This window comes from Mytilus californianus, unplaced genomic scaffold (assembly GCF_021869535.1).
Source record: "Mytilus californianus isolate M0D057914Y unplaced genomic scaffold, xbMytCali1.0.p SCAF_2, whole genome shotgun sequence".
Taxonomy (NCBI): domain Eukaryota; kingdom Metazoa; phylum Mollusca; class Bivalvia; order Mytilida; family Mytilidae; genus Mytilus; species Mytilus californianus.
Window position 1 is genome coordinate 23,089,640 of NW_026262668.1, and position 9,439 is coordinate 23,099,078.

Below are 9,439 nucleotides of genomic sequence, written 5' to 3' on the forward strand. Positions count from 1 at the left end.
TTAACTGCTCCAAGAATTATTGTGATCATGTGTGCTGTAAGAACTTATTTGTTTTACAGGTCTGTTATGTTTTGTTGACTAAAGACAGACACTCTCTTTTGGCCATGACAAACGTGACTCAAATAGGACACCTGAAGTACTAATGATGAAACTTCACTTCTTGTTTGGTATGCACTAGTACCCATGAAAACTTTATTGTTGAATTATAGAGAATTGAAGTAATAGTAGTTCTATTTGGCTCATTCGATGTTTTATTTATCCTGAAAAATAAGAAATGTTATTGGTGGTAAACTGCTACTTTTGCATAGGTACTATTTTTGTACTTAAAATCTGTAGTACTGGAAATTTCTGTAGTACTGGAAATTTACTTTTAATATTTAGTACTATTTCTTTACTGTTGTAATATTGTAATATTTAGGTACCTGTATTTTACAGTACTTGATTTGTACTTAAACTTTTGGTACAGAAATAATACCAACAGTGATCGCAATATTCCATGTTTGAAAATCATAACTTTAAGAAATTCGAAATAGACAAACTTTCAAAATGCTGAAAATGTAACGGTGTAACCAAAAATCTGAAGTACTTAAATTTCAAGTACAAATCAAGTACTGTAAAATACAGGTACCTTAATATTACAATAATTTTAAAGTAACAAAATATTATTGAATATTAAAAGTAGATTTCCAGTACTACAGATTTTTGGTACAGAAATAGTACCTATGCGAAAGTAGTTGTGTACAGGCCACGGAATTTGTTTATTTGTCGAAGCATGGAAGTAATATTTAAAAGGAATAACAACGACTAATTAGCATGTATTAACAGCCTGCAGAGCTCTGTACTAAAGTCATATGATTTTATCCAATTATAGTCTCAGCGGCAATACCCCTTTGGTTACTATCTGTGATACCGCGGTTGTAAAATGGCATCTGGAATTTCTTATCAGTCACGTGATTTTATCGAGTCCGGTAATTATAAAGCACCTGTGTGAAATCCGAGGTTTATTAATAAGAAGGTGGCGCTGTATCATATAAAACCTCTACCTTCAGAAAGAAGTCGTATGATGTAAAAAACTTGAAAAACGGACGAGAATTGTTCAACCTACAACAGTTTAGCATGGAAAATTGTATTTAATTTAGCATATTTTTGCTTTTTACCGTTTGTTTTAAACTGTTCTAAAAGTATTTTCCGGTTAAAAGCGGATCCCGAGTAAAACAGTTAAATACCGATGAATCGATCAGGTTTCACATGATGTTGAACAAAATAATGTAGACAGATGTAGACATAGAATATTTTACTGTTGAAATGTGCCAAGTTTATCGAGATTTATAAAAATATTTACTTTCAAGTAATTGATTACGTTATTGAAACTGGACAATTAAAATCGGGATCATAAGTTCGTTAACATGTTAAATTTATATCTATTTTAAAAAAGTGTTTACAATTGAATACTAATATTAATGTAGCACGTTACAGCAAAAAGAAAATCAACCATACAAAACGAGCTTGACGCTATCTGTCTAACCGCAAATTAATTTTATATGAATTTGTTTATGTACAAATTAAAGAACAGAAACGTTTAAAGTTGTGAATATTTGATTTTCCTGGTATACACGGAAGACTTGGATTATTCGTATTTAATAAAAGGGGGTCGACACATATTTTTTTGTACAATCATCTTCTTAACTTTCAGAAATGGCTTCTTAATTAACTGGTTTTAAGTATTAAAATTGAAAATGATCCACCCTTTTTCTTAAATTCAATATGTGATAACTGTCGGCCTAAACTATTAAGATCGAAAAGGACATAAATAGGAAAAATAGACAAAAATCAACATTGAATGACTGACTCTATTCGGTAGCGTACAGCAGCGGAATGTAACGAGTGAACTATTCGGGTTACTTCGTACGTACATACGACAACAACTGGTCTATTCGTAATTTTCCGGGAACACGAAAATGACCGAAAAGTGTCAGTGATTTGATCTATCACATGCCGAGAGTCAATTACCATGCCATATATTAAACCAATTAACGAGTTATCGAAAGATGGGCGGTAACGCAGATGAAACCTTTGAAGTGACGACGTTGTTATTCCTTTCAATATTACTTCCATGGTCGAAGCCACAAACAGTCTTCCTTTCCTCAACTATGGTTCTATACCGGCTTCGACCTATCAACGAAACATGACGGATGACACTGGTGGAAAATGAACTTCTTATCCTTCCGGAGAACCGAAGTTCAAAATGCTTGTTTAGTAGGGTTAGTGCAAAATTATTTACTTTGTAGTCATTTGTGGAATTATGTTTGTGTTTTGTCTTTGTTCCAGTTGTTGTCCGTCCTCCACTACTTAATGTTTGGATAATGTCCTTGTAATTTTCTTACAATTTTCGAGTTATCAAAAACAAATTTTGACAAAAATATTTATTTTTCATTTTTTCTTCAATAATCATTATTACAGTGAATCAGCAATCAAAAATTGAGACAGTAACAGATGTTTCAGATTAAAAATTGACTTGAATATTACCATAATGCTGTCTTGTAGACTCCGTTGACCCTTATATTGTTGTTCCGTATACTCTGACTGATTCAGACCTATCTGCATATATAATATAAAACAATATATAAGGCTATATGCATCATAAAGCATGTCATGTAAAATTGTAACAACATAAAGTGAGAGTAAAAACCTCAGCGTCGATTCCACTTGAAAAAGATTATTTGCTTTCAATGATGTAGGGTTCTGACAATACAAAAATATATATCAAGCCGACAAGGAAAGGCATTAACTTTCTAAAGAAATCTATATTTTGTATAGCCTACTTAGGCGAGTGCTTTATGCTTCAGAACACGGGGAGAGCGATGCTCCCAATGATGTCCCAATAGCTTGAATTCAAATGATGCTAGTCGAAAATTATAGATTTGCTAGTGCGAAAATGAAGTTCTGTCATTTTTTAATTCAAGACCATCCTTATTTATAATATGATATTATATTTATCTATAAAAACTTTTTAACAGTTAAACTGCTCGAAAAATTTAAATCATCTACTTGAAAATAACTGTACTAGTTAGTGATATGTTACTTAGCTGTATTATAACTGTTTTATACCTGATGGTTGTTCAGTTGGAACCAGATAACTCACTGTATTCACAGACAACGTAATGGTTACACTATTACCTGAAGAAAAACATAACTCTTCAATTTCCAGAATTCAGAAATTTGAAAACAGCCAATTAATCTACCGAGTACTATATATACTTTGTTAAACAAATCAGGAACAAGGTTTTGTGTATGTATTCCTTTCCTTCAATACATCTAATAAGTTGCATATAGTCTTTGAATTCTCTTAAGAACCCCTATCGCTCAAACTGTATCTTTTTCGATTTGCTAAGGATTTTTTACCCCAGGCACAGATAACATTAGCTGTATTTGGCAAAATCGTCCGGAATTTTTAGGTCCTCAATGCTCTTCAACTTGCAATTTAATTGGTCTTTTTTAAAACTTGTTTTATTCGAGCGTCACTAATAAATTTGTTGTAGACGAAATGCGTGCGCGGTCTTGCGAAATATATTTTAAGCCTGTTATCTCTGATGAGTTTATCATCGAATTGTTCTATACATATAATCAAAAATTTTACTTCTCATTAGCCCTACCTGATGAAATGATCGATTTTTTTCAAAACATATTTTAACATTTGGGTCTGCTTATGCTCTACGAAATAAATCTATTTCCAAATTATTATTTACTACCTACTCTAGGGGTGGTGTGGAGTATATGAAGCTACTAAAAATTCAAAAGTTCTGTAACAATCAACATCTCTCTGTTAATGCAATAGTATATAAACATTTTACTTTTCTACTCTTTACACCAACATACCTTATTCTAAACTTAAAGACAGATAAATAGAATTTGTCTAGCTTTGTTTAATAGAAATAGTTTGTCCAACGCTGATACGAATACCACTCTGATTCACTGAAATTGACATTACCAAATGGTGTAACATATTTGTTACATTTGGAGATCATGTTTCTCAACAGACAATATGTTTTCCTATGGGATAAAATTGAGAATGGAAATAGGGAAATGTGTCAAAGAGACAACAACCCGACCAAAGAGCAGAAAACAGCCCAAGGCCACCAATGGGTCTTCAACACAACGAAAAAAATCCCGCTCCCGGAGGCGGTCTTCAGCTGGTCCTTAAATAAAAATGTGTACTAGTATAGTGAAAATTGACGTCACACTAAACTCCGAAACATATAAATGAACTAAAATTAAAAGAAAACATACAAGACTCACAAAGGCTAGAGGCTACTGACTTGGGACAGGTGCAAAAATAAGGCGGGGTTAAACATGTTTTGTGAGATCTCAATCCTCCCCTTATACATCTAGCCAATGTAGAATAAACAAACACACAGCAATACGCACAGTAAAAATCAGTTTAAAAGAAGTCCGAGTCCGATGTCAGAATAGGTAACAAAAGAAACTAAGCAAAATGACAATGATACACAAATTAACAAAGGACTACTAGCACTTACTGACATGCCAGCTCCAGACCTCAAATAAACTGATTGAAAGATTATGTCTTCATTATATCAAAATCAAGCACAATCCCTCCCGTTAGGGGTTTAGTTTCATACCATCATAAAATATATGAGAAGAACACAACCCGTATCATGCCAACAACTGGTTTTAGAATAAATGTGTTTATTTCCGATGCTAAGACCCTATGAGTGAATCAATATTAATTCCAAAATATGCCATCTTAAATGACCTGACAACAGTAGAGTAACTATATCCCTTTGAATGAGTCTGTTTAAAGGTTTGGTTAGCTTTTGAGGTGAATGACGACATTTTTGTGTTAAAGATATATATATCAGGACCCAGGAAAAGGCATTTTCACTGTTAGTATGAGCTTTTTTTAAAGTCAGTTCAGCAGAATAAATCTCTTTAGTGTACATACATTATTGAGCCCCAATATATCATCCAAATTTCTAAAAGTGTTATCAAAGTTTTGTATCAGATGTTGTTTCGATGGGTCTTTGCTGATTTAAGTCATAAATTGTAACTCATGAAAATACAGAAACAGGTCGGCAATAAGTGGTGCACAGTTAGTCTCCATTGGAATTCCGATAACTTGACGATATACGGAATCTCCATAGCGAACAAAAAAATTTTCTAGTAAAAATTCAAGTGCAGTTATCGTATCAAAGCAAGTCCAATTGACATAGTTCTTTTGTTTGTTGTTACTAAAAAAAATGACCTAAAAGAGTTTGAACATATATATTCGCATTCTGACCTTTTAAATGCTCTTTTAATTAGATGTGTGATTTTTTTTCTTAATGAGATTATGAGGCAAAGTGGTATATAGGGTAGAAAATTCAAAACTTTGAACAGATTCGAAATCACCAACATAAGCATGCAATTTATCAAGTACTTCAAACGAACTTTTGACACTCATGTAATTCATTCCACCATTTTCAAATGCCTTATTTGAACAATTTATTACCAGGTTTTTGATTGTACCAAGTGTACTAGTAAGTAGAATAGACAGTTTATTAGTGGAACAATGGCTTGAAGACGAAATAAATCTATATGTGTAAGGTGTTTTGTGCAGCTTCGGAAGCCAGTACATAGTTGGAACTTTCATTGTATTTGGTTCTGCTTATAAAGAGATAGCTAAAAGTTTTTATGTTTGTTACAGATGATATTTTCTGAAAATGGAGTCAGTTTGAATGTCTTCCTATGGGAGCCAATTTAGCCCTTTGCACCTCATCCCCTTATTTTTAAACTATTTCCTTTTTTCTAATAAGGCAGACGTTTATAGAAAAGCTTCTAAAGGTAAATGAAAAAAGCAGGATTTGTCTTTTAACTTTCACTTTCCGTTATATGATCATTTCCTTTCACTGAATAATTAAAAATAGTGTTGTGACTATTTTGAATGCATCTATCCCAATGAACTTGAAAAAATAATACCACAGAAACATTCAAGTCTGCCTCTTAATTTCACTTACATCTAGAAATTGACAATGAGGGTCGGATGAGAACTAAACTTTACTGCAAAAGAGATAATTTCAATTTCCGCTTTGTGAATTTTCTGCGTAATAACATTCTTGCAGTATACGTACCTGCAGACAAAGTATATATCTCCCCGTTGATATAAATAAGTCTAAATTGAAACAACGTTCAAACCTATGATTTCGTTGGATAAAAACCGTAATTTTTATACGTGTGCATACAAAACAAATTTCTTGGTAGAGGGGTCTAAATACAGCACAAACAACATTTTCCAAAAGACCAAAAAAGTGAAAAAGTATATTTAAACAAAACGCATTTGACTAACAGGTCGAACCACGGATGTTCTTAAACCATGCTGACTGTCATTTGCAATTGCAAAATAAACGGATCACCAGATGTAACAAAATGGATCTTTATTATTAATTTAATACCAAACAGAAAACAATAAACTTGCGAAAAAGATGGTATACCGCAAACATGAGGTGCAAAAATTTGTACACCATATCCGGATTATTATGACATTCTAGGGATTGCGTTTCCTTTCAGGATTTTCTTGATAGAGTGTTACTGCTTCTAATTATTGCATTAAGGGTTCAAAGTGGTTATGCTAAAACAATCCTTCGAAACTTTTACTAACGCCATAATGATTGGTTGACCGTTATGGAATATATGTGTCAGGGATATATTCCAATCACAATTCCATCCTCTTTTTCTCGATTGTGATTTTAAACGAAAACTACTTATTACCGGATGTTTACTTGCTTGAGTAATACGACGGATGCCACATGTAGAGCATAAAATGATTATCATTCCAGAACACTCTAGTTCACACCCGGGTTTTGTCGAGTTCGTGTTAATCCGTCTTTGATTTGTCTGTGTAATTTTTTGTTTTTGTTGTTTGTCCTTTCTTCGTTTTTATGTCTGCAATGATAGTGTCTGTTTTTATTGGGCTTATAATTTTCGAGTATATTTTCTCTTTCTTTTTTTTTAACAAAGAAATTTCTTGTGCGAGTGAAACCATTTTTTATAAAGGAGTAGGCCCGGTAAGACCCCTTTTTGGCCAAAAAATATAGCAATTTTACAAATTTGTTAAAAATGTAAACTTTTAGCTATCATTGAAAAGTAGGATACTTTTGTTACATAAATATGGGCTGTCTTTTACCATACAATGCACGTGCATCAGGTACTAGCATCATTAATTCATCCAAAATAACAAAAATCGTCACAATTTTAGCGTTTGTGCTAATTTTTAGACGGTTTTTGTCTAAAATGAAAGTGGCCGCACTTGTGTTTAGTCTTTATATTTATATGTATGTTGTAATTGATGATAATACATAACATATATAAAGGTTGAGACTGAAAACGAATGCGGCCACTAACATTTTAGACAAAAACCATCTGAAAAGTGACGTTTTATGGCATATTTGATAGATGTTTCATATTGAAGCTGGAATTTAAGCGTCTTTCAAATATCTTTCATCAGATGTACCTTAAATTTTAGGCAATAATTAGCCCTTACCGGACCTTCTCCTTTGAAAATAGTTGAATATATTATAACAGAAATCGCTAAATATATATAGTCTTCGAATATATTCTATGTTTAAATTATAGCTAGGCGTCAAGTATGTGGGCTATATCTTTGGTTGTTTTTGTCACTTTTCTTGTTTATAATTGTTTGGAGTGGTAATTATTTACCTGATATCGAATGTGTTGCTGTTGATTTTAAAAAGCTTTGATCTCCTATGCACCCGTGAATATGGTGACATCTGAAAAATTGGGTTGATTGTACTTATCATCAATATGCATAACTTATACTGTGAACATAAGGAAAACGATCATTAATGATTAAAAGTAATTTGCAAATGATAATCACATTCCGACTTGGTATAGTGCAGAACAACAACAACGAAAAACGTCCACACAAAATAGTTCTGTATTTTGTCAAGTTTATACACAATACATTCTAATTCATAGAACAGAGTATTTTTTTCATAAAACATGTACATAAATATGATTTGTATTTTCGAATATTATTTTGAATCGCATAATAAATTATGGTATCATATCTGGAAACGTCACACATTGCAATAAATCTTTGTTAATTTGAATAAAACTTACTTTTGGTTGACCTGACAATTACATTTGGTGATACATCTATAACCGTAGACATTCTCACTACAATGTTTACACGGTTGACCTTTGTATGTATAAATCCAATTCCACATGCTAAATTATGAAAAATAAATGATTTCTTGTAACTCAGCAAAGATACCCAGTTTATATGGAGAGTATATGTTACAGACATCGCTAAATCATGATTAGTTTTTAGAGAGATTTTATCTTCAAATATTGCAACTTGGACAAACAGATGTCATTTTTAATTTTTCAACAAATGTCACGCAAGATTAATTTTCAAATCGTCTTCTTATCATTACCTTAAGTCATAGGCTTACGGTGTCAGGTATTTATAGCTAACACCATCATGATGCATAATATAAACTCGACTACATTTTTAAAAAAGTTTGACCACAGAGAGGCGAAAGATATCAAAGGGACATTCAAACTCATAATTCGAAAATAAACTGACAACGCAATGACTTAAAAGAAAAAAACACACAACAACAGACAAAAAAAAAGCACACAAAACACATAGAAAACTAAAGACTGAGCAACACGAACCCCACCAAAAACTGGGGGTGATCATTGAGTGAACAAATACTGTTTATAAGCCACACAATGTTCTTGTATATCAAAATGCAATAGGTGACCAACTTTAATGAGTAAAGCTTACAAGTTTTAATTTGATAATTTACTTCTCAAGAATGGGAAGTTAACAATAGGAAAACGGCATGATATTATATTGTTTTTCATAGATCTTATTTTTAAGTCGTTCATTCATAACCTTTTTAGAAAAAGGCTCGCTGAATCATGAACGCACAAACAATGTACAGAAATGATAGAATCAATAAATATATATTATTCTTTGAAAGTATATTTACCAACCCGACGAACACCATGAGGCTAACACATAGATTACACATTAATTTGGTTGACAGTTTAGACTTGTCAACTCTTTACACTATACTTCCACACAGTCTCATCAAACAAAAGTTTTCCTATTTATTCATATATTAACTCATATAACGCCTTCTTCTCTAATGAAGTTGTGATGAAACGATTAAAGCTGTAAATTTTCTCTTTCACAACATTTATGTACGCTTCGGCAATACAGTTTATCGACAGGTTATAGGTATTCATATGGGCACCAGTAGTGCCCCTTTGATAGCAGACTTGTTTTTGTACTGTAATGAATCACAGTTTATGGCCAAACTCAGTAAAGCCCGTCTAAATTCTATTTAATCGATAAATTGAATAGCACTTACCGTTATCTTGACGATACTTTTTCGTTGAATAATCAAAATTT

The 9,439-nt window shown here is 32.3% G+C and overlaps 1 long non-coding RNA gene across 1 annotated transcript; it reads right to left on the reverse strand.

Moving 5' to 3' along the window:
- Positions 1–2,535: 2,535 nt before the first annotated feature.
- LOC127729548 (uncharacterized) lies at positions 2,536–8,244 on the reverse strand. Its single transcript, XR_007994695.1, has 4 exons — positions 8,134–8,244; positions 7,711–7,781; positions 3,109–3,177; positions 2,536–2,598 (listed from the first exon to the last, which is right to left on the reverse strand). It is a non-coding gene; the product is annotated as an uncharacterized LOC127729548 (long non-coding RNA).
- Between the last annotated feature and the right edge of the window lie 1,195 nt (positions 8,245–9,439).